The following is a 14,029-nucleotide window of genomic DNA, read 5'->3' as shown; positions in this document are numbered from 1 at the left end:
AATTTTAAAGCCTTTCTATATTCTGGTATTTTACAAATAGAAGAAAATGTTGAAGTGCAAATGTTTTCAATAGAAGTATAAACATTTATCAGAAAATAAGCTGGTAATATTTGCTTCCAGATTTTTACTTAAAAATACCTCTAGCATAGCTAAATTATGAAATACTTTATTGATATGAAAGGTACATTGTGGGCTGGAGGGGGAGTGCCTGAGCATTTTTTAACTTTAGCTTTGTGCATCTGTACTCTGGTTACCAGCTAACTAGCTCTTTACTGCTGCATTTCTTTAATGCTTACTGATCCCTTATAAATATAATAGCTGTGCTCTATTCTCTGCCCCAAAGGTCTTACAATTTAAATTGGCAGTTCAGAAGAATTATCTCCCTATTTCAGGAACTGGAGCATAGCAAGATCAGTGATTTGCTCAAGGTGACATGGAAAGTACAAAACACCAGCACCAGCTCGTTCCACTGTCCGGTTGAGATCCATCCTCCAAGATGCCTCATTTTGGGAGCACTGATTTCTGAGCTGGCTTGCTGCACTGCCCCAATGCCTTAGGTGGGGAGGTGGCCGGTGGCTGGGGATGGGAGTGGCTGGCCAGCTCTGCTGCAGCTGTCACTGCTCTTTGCTGACAGTTCTGTAATCCATGGTGCCTGCTTTTATGGTGCTAATTAATCTCTTCTAATTAATGAAATCCTTCTACTTAATGCTCCTCCCCTTCCTTTCCTCTTTGCCTCTCTTCACCTTCCACAGCTGAAACCTACAGTCCTCCTTGAGCAGGGGCTGATAAAATCTTCAGCCTTTAAACATCTCTGTGTATTGGTCTGTGGCGGTGCCGGTGGCTCCATCTGCTTTTCTCCTTTGGTGCGGTAGCAGCTTAATCTTCATGGCCTGTTATCTTTGAAGCACACTTGATTTCTCAAAAGAAAAACAGCTAAGCATTTTAGCACCCGCTGCTTTCCTTCATAGGCTGCTACATGTCATTGCTGTTTAATCATGGCCTGAGTTTGCAAACACTGTGTATGTAACAGTACTCCTTTAAATAGACCTACAGGCTTGATTGGGACAGCACATTCAGATAATAGTGCTTGGCAGTACCTTTGCACTCTAGGACCGTTTATCTTCTTTCATTTCATCCCTTAACTCCTACATAACCTTTCCTCTCAGCTCACGGAGTCTAATTCTTGTCCTTGTGCCATGAAGCTGGTCATTCTATGTTGGGTAAATCCAGAAGCAGAAAAGAGGCTTGGGAGCTGCAGGACTGGATGTATCCAGCCTGTCCACCAAGTTATCACTTCTGGTATTCCTGAAAAAGCAAGGACCAGACTGCCACTGCACAAGCAATGCACAACACACAACAAAATATGGTCCTTGTCCTGAAGGACATTCAGTTCATTTTGAGACAAAGAGCCCATTTCTGGACTCACAAATACATGTCACTGCTTGGCTGAAAGGTGATAGAAAATTATAGTGAACAGAGCCATCAACATTATGAAAGAAAGTTTCCATACTTCTGCTCATTCAACTGCTAATCACAGCATAATTTTCCCCTTTGCAAACTCTGCCAGATAGTTTCTTCTCTGTTTACATTTTTTTCAGCAGCTTCTTTTCCTCTCTCAATATCTTAAGTTTACAGTGCCTTTCCTCCAGCTCTAGTGGCTGATTTACATACAAAAGAGTGATCAGCTGTGGGAAGAACAGTCTAGCGCATCAAATAATAAGTGACATTAAGTGGCATCTAAATGACATTACTTCGATTCTCTGCTGAGCTATGAGTTGCAGTGTGACCATGCACACAGTAATTAATTCCTATGCCTCAGCTCCCCAGTTGTAAAATAGGCATGGTTCTGAGTTCTTGGGAAGTCCTGCATTAGTCTGGGGCCAAAGTGAGCAATACCTGTGCAGAACTGAGAAACCGTGGTGGTGGGATCCATTCAAAGGTGTCCTTGGAAAGCTGCTAGAAAGGCAGTTACTGTGAGCGAGAAGAATTGTATTGTGTCTTGTTTGTATGACAGAACCATGCTTTTACATGAGACAAGAACTGCATAGGGACCCTCTAGTTATACTAACTTCTGCTTTTTTTTGGTTCACCCCCATCCTTTTGGGTCAGAATATGCACACAGTTCAATGGAAGGTAGAACTGCAGACTGACTCTTCAGCACACTGAAGGTCCAGGCCCACAAAGCAATACAGGGAGATATACTGAAATCAGAAAACTTCCATGCCTCATGTATTATTTTATAGTTTAGAGAGAGAGAGAGAAAAGACAAAAAGCATACTTTAAAGAGTGATCATAGGAAAGTGACTGTAAAAAACCCAAACAAAACCAAATAAAAAAATCTTCTGTCTTGCTAAATGCATCTGCTCACACTCTGTCTGATTCTTACTTTCCTTATGGATTTACAAGTGTAAATCCAGAATTGTTCTGTTAAAGTCAACATGAACAAAATTATTTTCAACGTATGTTTTCCATGTACTTAAAATCAAGTAATTGCTGTAGCATCAAGTCACTATTACACCAGAAACTGTAAATGCACTATGAAAGGCATATGCCATTTAGCTTTAAAGGACTAGATTCTCTTCCTAGTTGGACTGATATATATCACAGATGATCCTGTGCAGGTCAGGGTGAACCCTGGCAGGCTGAATAAAGTCTTGCTCAAGATGCAGAATTACCTGAAAAAGAAAGGGAGTAACAGGAAGACCCCAGAGATTTAGTAAAAGCTTCTCATGGTTGCACACAAAAGGTCTACCCCAAATTTGTCCCAACCCAAAAACAGACCCCAAACATCCCTTGCAGAGAGCTTTGCCTCTGGATCAGAGGCAATTTCAGCCAAGCAGCGATGTGGACATATTGCCTTTTTCTCCCCAAGGGCAATCTCATCCATCCTTGAAAGGAGACCTGTGGAGCAGCATGCACTCTCATGCCCCACCATGCTTCTCAAGTGGTAAATGAGTAGCACACTCTTAGAGACTGTGGGATCTCCACTGACACCAAACATGTCACTGAGCTGCCAGTACAATGGAAGCTGGGAGAGCTGCTGGCCTAGGATCGGATGTCAAGGAGAAGTGGCAGGAGATGAGAAGTGCCAGGAGTACTGCTTCCCAGCTGGCTCTGGAAACTATGCCTGTGTCCGTCCGCACTCAGATCAAAGCCTCCCTGAATTATTCAGGTGCTCTTTGAAAACTCTCATCATGCAGAAAGTGAAGGCAGCTTGGCTTTACCTGCTGGAAAACAAGCACTCATTGTAAGCTCCAGGGCCAAACCAAGGTTCCTCTGCTCACACAATGACAGTGGCTCCTGCCACCTTTATGGCAGGAGTTCTCTTCTTGTTACACCGGGTTCTTACATATAGGTCTCGAATGTGTGGGCCTTCAGTCTTTACAAGCTTCAGTAGGTACTTTGCATCTATCTCAGCCCAGCCTTGCAGTCCTGCACTGATGCATTGATCCTACCTTCTCCAGTGTGTTGGGCATGTGGAAATAGGTGCAATTGTAAGAACAACTACTGGCAAACTCACCTGGATGGTGTTGTGTGCTTCCAACTGCAGCAGTGAGAAGAACATTAGGTTCAGCCTAAAAATATTAATAAGATAGCACAAACTTGAGATTTCCTGGAGGGCAAGGGTAGTGTGTGCTCTGTTGTGCCATGATGCTGCAGCCACTCTGTTGAAGTGATGGGACCCTGGCACTGATCCCCAGACTCTGAGAGCAGCAGCACACAGTCGACAGTGCCACACAGCAGCTTAAAAGAAAAAAGTGGCCTGAGAATGGTGAGACAGAGTCAGAGCTCTCTGCTGTCCTTTTAGATACCAATAACTTCCTCTTCTATGGAGTGAGTCCAGAAATCCTTGTGTTAGAAGAGCTGTTTTGGTATCATGGGCAGATGCAGCTATATTACAAGGAGAGACTATGTACAGCCTTCATATTACTTTCTGCATATTAAGCTCTCTGCATATCCAAGGCTGGGATTACTCACTCCAACATTATGAACTGTGATGTCTTCATAATATTTTAGTTGCATGTTTTCTTTTAAATGCCAGCACCAGGAGACAAATATCACATTAAAAAGTAAGTTTTATTTTTAGGACGGTGCTTTACTAGCCATGTGACTGAGAAGGTGAAAGGATTAAAAGGAAGATGGAAACCTTCAGTCATCCCTGACATTTTTTGCTTCTGAGGTTTTAATTCTGTTTTCTGACTTGCTGAACACTTTCAGCAAGCCCCATTGCTAGAAAGTTCATCAACCAAATACCACTTTTCATCCTCTGCTGTTGACTAAGTTAACAGCCAACAGATCTACAGAGTCAGGCTGTTCTTACACAAAAAGGTATCAGCAATATTAGTGCTTATGGTAGTCCACACTGATCTCCTAGAATCACAAGATGCTTTTCTCTACTTGTCAGTACTAGTTATATTGCAAAGTCGGTGTCTTTGATGTGGATAACTGTGGATGACGATGATGGTCTGTACCCTCTGAAACACCCTCAGATCCTTCCTCATAAATCATTATCAGCTGCATCACAGAATAATTCCCCAATAGAGAGTGGTTTGACAGTTTCACACTAGGAACTGGTGACCTGTTTTGTTCTAGTTTAGGCAGGTAAGTTACCACATACTGCCAGAAAATGATACTTGGAGTACAAATGCTTGCTTCAGAGAGAAAGTGATTATACAGAATGATGTCCACAACAGAGCTGCAGTGCAGGAACACACTGAGTTCCCCAGCCAGCTCCTTGAGGACAAAGTATTGAGGAAACTTGTAACAGTAAAACACAGGGTGCTCCTGTGATGGGGCTGTCTCTTGGGGTAAGCAAATGGAAGCCCAAAATATCCTTTCATTCCACAAAATGAAATCTTTATTGCCTATCTTTTTAGACAACAAAGGTGATCAGAATCTCCTTAAGAAAGTCTGTCCCAAGAAAAAGTAAATTTTCTGACCTGGTTGTTATTAGGTCCTCCACTGTCAAAAGTACTTAATATCTGATTTCTTCTATCATGCCTGCCCTGTAAAGGGGTAATTTTTTTTTAGCATCAAGTAGGATAATTTTTAAATAATTTTTTGTTGTTGTTTTGGTTATTTATAGTATCTCTACAGTATTTGAGTGACATCAGCAATACTTTTGTTTTCTCGGCATTCATGGTTCCTTTTACCAAGAAGCTCTAATCTACTGAAAATTATGGTAGTCAGATGTTCTATTCTGAATATTATCTGTAACTTGAGAGAATTAGTTTGTAATATGATCCCTTTTCTGAATATCTGAAATATGAGGTTTTTAAAGGCCAAAAAATGACAGTTGTATATCTAAGTTTCACTTCTTAAATTAATTGTTTTCCCCATCACTTTTCAGCTGAAGCACAGGAATGAAATGAACAGAACTAGCAGGGATCTCTGAGGTCACTGAGTTTTGTTTATTCCCCTTGGGAAAATGACTGGGTTTTTTCTAACTAACACTGTATTGTAGTGATTACAAAAAGTGAAGGGAATGGTTACTATTTCTGCATGCATGCTAATACTTGCCCAACAGGCAGTTACCTAAGAGTCAGGGGTAAAGATTATTGCAGACTGTACATCACCTAAATCATCTTTGCCCATTTAAATTACTCATTAGTTGAAATAAAAGATTTTATTCCTTTTCTTATGTGAAATTAAGGAACACAAAACATTTTTTCATCTAAATTCCTCTATAAAACGTTTGTTATTAGCAACAAACAGATGCTAAAAAGCACAATTAAAGCCTGATTGAGAAACACTACTATGGTTGATCTTGGAAGGGATTTGTAAGGATCCTGTGTGACTTAAATAGTCCTTTGTCAACTGAGTTTCCTGATCAGATTGTACCTTCCCATTACTGAACAACTACTGAGAGAGTGAAGCCAAAAATAAATATAGATGGTTGTGGAGCTGTAATCTTGGAAGATTACCTCTGGGATAGGGATGCATACAAGGAAGCAGTCTAGTATATCCCTCCAGCGTCTCCTCCAGCTTTGGAAGGATCTGACTGGTAGCTTCAAATCATGAGGATACATTTTTGTAGTTTGTGGCATTTAACGAAATCTAATATGCCATCTGATGTGCTGGAGGGTCTATCTGAACTTCTAGGTGTGTTCTCCCCTCTGTGTACTGTGATAGGCAGGGCAAGGATTTCTGGCCTCTTTAGAGTGGACCATAGTGGGGTTAGGAGAGGTAAAGGCAACAGCTTTTTGCCAAGATAGAACTGCAGTGGTTCACCAACTCAGACTTCTGCTGTGGTTTGTATGTCCCTATTGCACTGATAAGCATGGAGAGACAGATGTTTATTTGGAGAGACATCTGCAGAAGAAATGCACTTAAGCCTCATATTTGAATATTCCCAATGATTAGGAAAATCCAGACCAGGAACCCAAAACTTTGAAGTATAGCTCTGTTTCTTCAGGCATCAGATGAAAGAATATGTAGACTGGAAGGGTGCCAACAATGCAGTTCTTCACTGGACATCATGTGTGAAGGAGGAGTTCCTTCTTCTTCAGTAGGGCACTTGAATGAGCAGCTAACTCTCAGAGAGGCCTAAACTCTGCCATGCCAATGCAAAACCACCACTCCCAGGATTTCTTTGTGTTTTGCAGCTTTTAAATGGAAGATGAAATTTTGGTTCTACTGACCCAGTTGAAAAATACATGTTATATTGGATTAAATCAGAATGCATCCCATTGTTTTCCAAGCAGATATGAGAATGTGAAGAGCAGCCCATGCATCGTTTGTAAATCTATGCCATATGGCAGAGACATACTTCTGTCTCTTATTTAAAGGTGAAGATATATCTTGGGGCCTGGCTTGATGCTTTTTGTGACAGAATTGAATGTTTTCAAATCCTAAAGCTACAGCAGGGTGAAGAGTGGAATGGGGTAGTGGAGCACTGGGGTGGACTGCGTAGGGAGTTTGTGTGACCTTCGCTGTTGTTCTTAAAAACAGGCCAGACAAAAAGGTTTAGTACTTTAACAGTGGTTGGTCCTGCCCTGGCAGAGGCATGGTCTTGACAATCTCCTAAGGTAAACTTCAGCCATATTTTCTGTGATTCTGTAAAAGTATAGAGTTATTATTATTTCTATTACTACCATTTGAGAAGGGACACTTCTCAGAGATCAGGATCTGATGGTGCCTGGTGCTGTACCTGTATGTGAGAGAAAGATGGTCTTGCCCTCAGAGACCTTACAAATATGAGTCAAGAAGCAACGACTAGTATGGACAGCTGAGGGAATACAGAAAGGAGCAATGAGACGCTATTGATCAGCAGGATAGGCAGTACTCATAATACATCAGCAGCCTAACTGCTGTCAGATTTTTACAGGCATCATGGCTAAGGAGAATTTGAAGGAGGATAATGAGGAAGCTTTGCAAATGAAATCTCCAGGCTCCCACCACCTCTGCTCCAGAGCTGGGCAGCAGCAGGATAATGGTTTACCTCCCACTTCTGACTGTTCTTGTGTCCCTGCCTGCCGCTGCCCACTCTCACTGAGGGCACAGGTTGCAAACTTGTGTCTAGCTTGTATTGTGCAGGATGGCAGGAGACAGAGCCAGGATAAGGCCTGGCCCTCTATCCCACATGCTGTGGGATCTCTTCCAGTGACAAGAAGTAAAGTTGATGAGTCTGTATTGAGACAGTGAAGTGACCCCCGTGCTGCTCCACATAATTAATAAATAAAGCACTGGGGGAGTTTTTGCCATGCCGGCTGCTATGACAGGGCTGTCTACGGTGCACTTAAGCATTAAATGACCAATTTCTGTCAGACTAACTTCCCAAGCCTCTCTCTCTCTCTCACACACACACACAAAGCTAGCTTCCTCGCTCCCTGCACTTGGAGTTTTTCAGCAACTGATGGCTCCTGGTTCATTTCTGTGGAATTAATTGGTCCCTGAATGAATTCTGTTGACAGGGCAATTTATCATGTGTTTGGGTTGACAGTGTTGGATACCGGTAAAGGGGGGGAGTGGTGTGTGAGTGGGATGAGGGAGATGGACAGGCTGGGGGTGGATGGGAGGATGAAGAAGAGGAGGAGTAGAAGAAAGGGGAGGTGAAAGAGGAGATTGTTTAAAAAATTAAAAAGAAAGAGAGAGGAAAAAAATTTGTTCCTCTCTGGCACCCTCCATTACAGCTCAGTGCGATGGATAATGCACAAGAACGATTGGGAGAGGAAGGGAAGAGGAAGGGAGTGCCACTCATCTCATGACAGGAGTCACGATGCTGCTTTTCCACAATTTGCACCATGGCTTGGGAGGAAAAAAAAAAAGAAAAAAAAAACCCCAACAGTAAAAGCTCATCTTTGTTATATGGTGTCTCTGGGGCTCAGCCAGGAGCCTCCACCTGTAATGCCTACATCTCTATTTCTCCCCCATACCAAAGTGAGTGGGAAGCTAGGGACACATCTGGTTAATCCTCAGAATGCTGATATGTACCCAAATACTGTTTCAGTAGGCATGAGTGATGTCTAGCCTCTCATGATGCATTGGTATCTCTTGTGTCTTCTAGCTTGGGCCATCCAAGGAGGAATCACATCTTGCAAAGCAAATTCCATAGTCTGGGTTCCCCATTTCCCTTCAGTATGGATCAGAAAGGGGTGCCACTGACAATCCCAGGTTACATCATTTCACATTGTCCAAGATTGGGACAACGAGGGACTTCCCAATATAATTAAAATTACATCGTAATTACATTGTCATTAAAATGTCATGTCTGCAGCATATTGATTCAGTTTCTAGTCAGAGCAATGTAGATGATCATTTCAATCCTTCTGACTTCACAACTTCTGAACGTGTAAGTGTGGGTATGTGTGCACACACATGTGCTACAGCATGGATGTTAACACCAACCAAAGACAGAAAGAAATTCAATTTGAATGAAACAAAAGTATTTTAATAAATATTAAATAGATTTTTTAAACAATGTCTTTTCTAGGAATCTTTGAGTGTCCTAAAGAGATGTACTAAAGACTTAATCAGAGGGAGGTTGGTCTGTGAAGTGTTGGTTGCATGCATGTGGAGAGGACGGGCTTCATTAGTGTCATCTTCACCTATGTCTCCTCCCCCAGACTTCCCTACACTGCAAGTGGGATGTTCTAAAATACTCAGTGCTGAGGTCAGTGGAAGAGTCACCAGTGGCTTTCCTGCTCATCTCACTGAGAGCAGCATCAAGTCAGAGCTCAGCATTTCTGAAATGGCCATCTAGAGCCTTGAGCTACAGGCTAATGGGACCTGCCTTTGTTTCTCAGAGCACTGTGGCTCAGTTTACCAGCATTCAGTCATCACCTCTGATTGGGACCAAAGGTTTAATCAGTCCAGCGTACAGAAAGAGTGCCCATATCATAAACAGCCTGGAAATGAAACTGAATTTGAGTGGCAAGACCAAAACTAGGGGTGATTATTTTGTTCAGTCAGATATAATGCAAATGCAAATATAATTTTCATCTCTTAAAAAAGGTTCAGCTGAGCATCAAGGAGACAGACTGCTTGTTTATGGTTGTCTACATGCTTGTTTTTACCCTGGGTTCAGTCAAGCCTCTACCCTCCATCCTGCTTGTGAACATATGAGCATCAGATCTTCTGGAGTGCTAAAATGGAGCAGGTAGGGTGAGGAGATGTAGGAAGCCAGCAGCTGTCACAGTAAAACTGCGGAGGATTTAAGAGTCTTTTTGTAGGGCTCCCAAGTTTTCTGCCAGTTAGAAAGCCAGTTAAAGTTACTGCAGTAAGAGCAAGTGTACAGGAAAGAACAGCCTTGCAAAGGCGTGCTGGGTAGAGGGAAGATTTATTTTCAAGCACTCTTATTTTCCTTCTCTTGGTATGATCACTTCAAGGAAATGGTGCAGACAGCTCCTTCTAAAGGCCTTTGTAACAGGTTTCCATTGTATTTAATTACTCAGGTAAATAAAGCTGAGATTCGTCTGTAGTGAAGCATATCAAACCTGGAAATACTCATCATTAGAGATGACCATATCTAAAATAGCAATTGTGATTTGAGATAGCAAGTCAAAGAAGAAAACACATGAGTGTAGCAATTTTTTATGTGGGATTCTGAAGTGTAAGTTTACACTGTCTGGGGTGGGGACCCACTCTCTGTTGTAGTGTAAGACAACAAACAAAAATACTGGAGGAACTGACATACACAAATTGGCAATGGTGGCAATAATAACTGAGAAGTGATTTGTCTGCACAGAAGTCATGCAAACAGAGCTTAATCAGAAAACTTGTGAGATGTATGCGGTGCTTGGAAAGGACCAGTCTGAACTGGGCTAACTTAGTGGGTTGCAGTCCCAGAGAACAGAAACATTATTGATTGATAATAAGAAAGTGCTTGTATAGGAATTGAGTGTCTTTTTATTAAGAGGGACTTCACACAGAGATATAAAACTTAAACTCAGGTTATTTATAAATGGGGTTTTTTCCTCATTAAAAATAAGATTTGTATTATTACAGTTTATAAATATGAACCAAAATGAAGAAAATACAGTTTAGTAGCAAGAGCTCTGCAAGATAAGTACAAATATCTGAGAAGCTCTAGCAGCTACAAGTTGATACCAGGTAAATTCAACCAGAAATAATGTGCGTATTTCCAACAGTGTAGGTAATCAGCTGTCAAAATACTATAGTTAGGGTTCAATGTACTTTCCAGCACTTGAACCTTTATACTTGGTAGCAAATGCTCCTCAGAAACAGATTCCCTTAGCTCAGCTCCAGCTATTGGACCCGCAGCAGGAATTAATTCAAAGCAGTCCTACGGTATCTCATATCAGAGACCAGACAAGATGATCACAGTGCAGTAGGAGTCTCCTCTGGGGTAGCTGTGGCAATGAACTTGAAAACAGCTATCTTAAAAGTCAATGCCTGATTCCAGTTTCGCTTATGCACTGTTTACACGAATGTAACTCTTTTGACTTCAGAGGTCTGATTGACAGTGGTGGATACAGAAGGCAAATCAAGCTTCTGAGAAAAATGGTTATGATCAGGCTGTCCTGAGCCAGTGAGGTGAACATGACATAGGACACATTAAAGGAATAAATGGGCATATTTTCACTTATAACACTGAAGCTTTGAGACAGAAACACAAACATTTTTATATAAAAAAATTATCCCTGAAAAGAGACAGTAAAACCTGAAACAATGCAAATCTTTCTGTATTGTGAAATACAGATGAAAAAACTCCTGTGGTTGAAGAGGCAATGATTCAAAACTGAACTCTGCATAAAACAGTGGACACAAAATGAACCAAAATAAGCTCTAAGAAGGTTGCATTTAGAACTAAATAGGATATAATAGGTAGGTAGCTAAGGTGGCAAGACAAATGACTTGGAATTAGTCAATATGCAGCTCCTGCAGCAGGCTCCATGATTAGAAATGTAAGCTAGAGTTGCAGGCTGAGTTTCCTCACTTTTAATGCTCAGTCTGTGGATGTAGGAGTATCGGATTTGTAAGACTGGGCCAGGCTTGTATTTTGACTGGTTGACCATCTCTAGCAGTAGTCTCAACAGATTCTTAAGAGGAAAGTGGAACTGTGCAGAGGGCAGACCCAGGAACCATCTGAATTTGTTGTGAGCTCAAGTAATCTGCAGGTTGGCTGAATCCCAGAAATGTTCATAGCTTTCCAGAATGCCTGTTGAATGCTCATAACCCTGGATTATTTTCTGCCTATAAAACTGTCCTGTCTTTTCTGGTATCATGGTGATTCCTTTGGTTACAAGTTCAGTTGGTCAAAATACAAACTGTTGGGGAAAAATTTTGATCAGCTTTGAATTTGCTGCTTTGTAATCTAATCAATTGTCATATTTTTCTTCTTTTCTTGTGACCTGCAGAATCTGGTTCTGCTAAGGAAGCCTCTGGCTTGTCTTCTGGGGAGTGTTCAGGAATCATTTTGATGAATTCCAATTAAGAGTCTTTTTGACACCAGGGGATGCAGAGGTCAAAGGATGTCCTGAGCAGCACATAACAGACTACATGGAGCACAGATAAAGGTAAGAAAATGGCACAGTTGTAAAATTGAACAGAAAATTCCTGAAGACATGAACAGCATTTGAATTTGGAAGGATCTTGGAGTGAATGGTGCAGCTAATATTTCTGCCTGGAGCCATGCAACACTATGTAAAGACCCTTGTATACTTGGTGGAGAAAGTAATAACAATGTTATGTCTCGTTATATAGTGATAAATCTGCAATGGAAGTTTACAGAAAGTTGTAGACAATCTCTTCAGAAACAAGAGGTTTTGTAGTCATGTGAGACTTGTAAGGAAGAATTAGTGTGGTTGCTTGAAGATAAGAGATCTCTGAGTGCCTTCTGGCATGCTTGTGATTCAAGCAGGAGACCTCAGTAAATTGCTAGACGTGGCAATGATCTGCATAGCAATTTGTCTTTAACTAACTTTGTTTATGGCTAGTTAAAAGAAATTCAGGGGACTAACCTCACAGCCAAGTGGATACTCAGTCATGAGCAGAACTGACAGATTCTCACTGACGTTTGTAGAGTCGGTCTCTGTCTTTAGCACAGCACAAGTAACGTCATACCAATACTGCAGCATTAACTGAGCTTTATAGGAACTCTCCAATGAGTCTGAGGGAGTTACCCTCAATGTAGGCAAATGTCCTGTAGGACTGAGAAAAGATAGTCACTTTGGTCAGAAAGGTAAAATCTCATTGCTCAAGTTGAGAACCATAGCTGATTGCATATACAAGTTGGTTGCTCTTAATATCATGTATTTTCAAACACTGGAGTCATGCCTGAATTCACAGCAGAAACTTCTGTGAGTAGCAGTCTGCTACTTTGGCAGCCCAGAGAGTAGCGTAAAGGGGCTCTTTTGCACTGTGTTTATTCAAGGCACACGAAATCCTCCATGGAGGAAGTATGGCTAGTGCTTTTGTTTTTGAACTGTTTCCATCTCTTCTTCTAGTGACCATTTTCTCCTCTCTTTGGCTTCTTCAGTCTGGGCTGTATCTTAGGTGACTTGTTTAGGATTTGAATAAGAGATGCTGAGTAGAGCTCATTTGGGGTGAAAAAGGTAATACAATGGGGATAGATGGCAGAAAAAATAGCTGTTATTATTTTGGCCCTGATAACCAAAACTAGAATTCTGCCATTTTTTTTTTTCAAGGTTTATGAGATTAGGAGCAAGCCATATTAGACCACTCACTAGTTTTGTGTGCCTAGGGAGAAACAGTGTCAGGGAAAACATTTTCCATCTTTGATAAGCAAATCAGTGGCTTGCAGATTCCCCACCCTTTTGTCACTTTCAAATAGGGTTAATAGGACAAAGTGAGAGGACCTGCAATCACAACGCTTACATCTGAGGAGAAGGAGCATAAGGAAGTTTTTGCAGCTGTATGGTTTTTTGTCAGTATCTCCTCTATTAGCAGCACGGGGAATTTCAAACTGAGTGTCTGTTTTGGCAAATTAAGGGCTGTTCTGGAACACAAAACAATCTCAGTAGTCTAAGATTCCAGCTGCCTTTTGAGGCTTTTGTTTGGCCATTTAATGTGGGCTCTGACGGTCACTGTTACCATACACAGATATGTATTGCACAAATCCCCCACTCAGTTCTGTGTGTAAGTAACCAAATAATCCAGGCTCAACTTCTCAGTATTTTGAGTGGTTGTGCAAGGGAAGAGATACATCAAAGCTTTAATTTTCCTGTATTAAAGCCTTTGTAATTCAGAGATCACACAAACCTAGTACCTTTGCTGATTTATGACTAACTTAGAAGGAAGGACTCCAAAAAGCCTCCCAGTCACCTTTGGATGAAACACAAAAATAATGAAGCCCAGCCCTGTGATACGGCTATGTAAACATTTGCCTTTCCCTGCCACACTCTTCACCATAGTCCCAAATGTTCTAGAGTCTCTCTTTCTTCTGAGGGAATAGGTGAAGTGCGTGCTCAGTCTTGGTCTGCAAAGGCAAACAGGTTTCAGAGCAAATAAAAATGTTATTGATTTTTTTTGCTTTTGTTGTATCAGCCAAGTAAAATACATATGAAGCGGTAAAGCACATGAATAAACAAACAATAATGGGTGAAAA

At 41.4% G+C, this 14,029-nt stretch overlaps 1 long non-coding RNA gene across 3 annotated transcripts in view; it reads left to right on the top strand.

The window, feature by feature from the left end:
- Positions 1–14,029, top strand: part of LOC113958769 — a 213,446-nt gene that overhangs the window by 84,362 nt on the left and 115,055 nt on the right. For all 3 annotated transcript variants that reach the window (XR_003531609.1, XR_003531607.1, XR_003531608.1), the window contains one exon: positions 11,820–11,978. This is a non-coding gene — a long non-coding RNA (uncharacterized LOC113958769). The remainder of the gene's footprint in view (positions 1–11,819; positions 11,979–14,029) is intronic.

Source organism: Corapipo altera, unplaced genomic scaffold, assembly GCF_003945725.1.
Source record: "Corapipo altera isolate COAL_440 unplaced genomic scaffold, ASM394572v1 327, whole genome shotgun sequence".
NCBI lineage: Eukaryota > Metazoa > Chordata > Aves > Passeriformes > Pipridae > Corapipo > Corapipo altera.
This window is presented reverse-complemented; position numbering and strand designations above follow the sequence as displayed.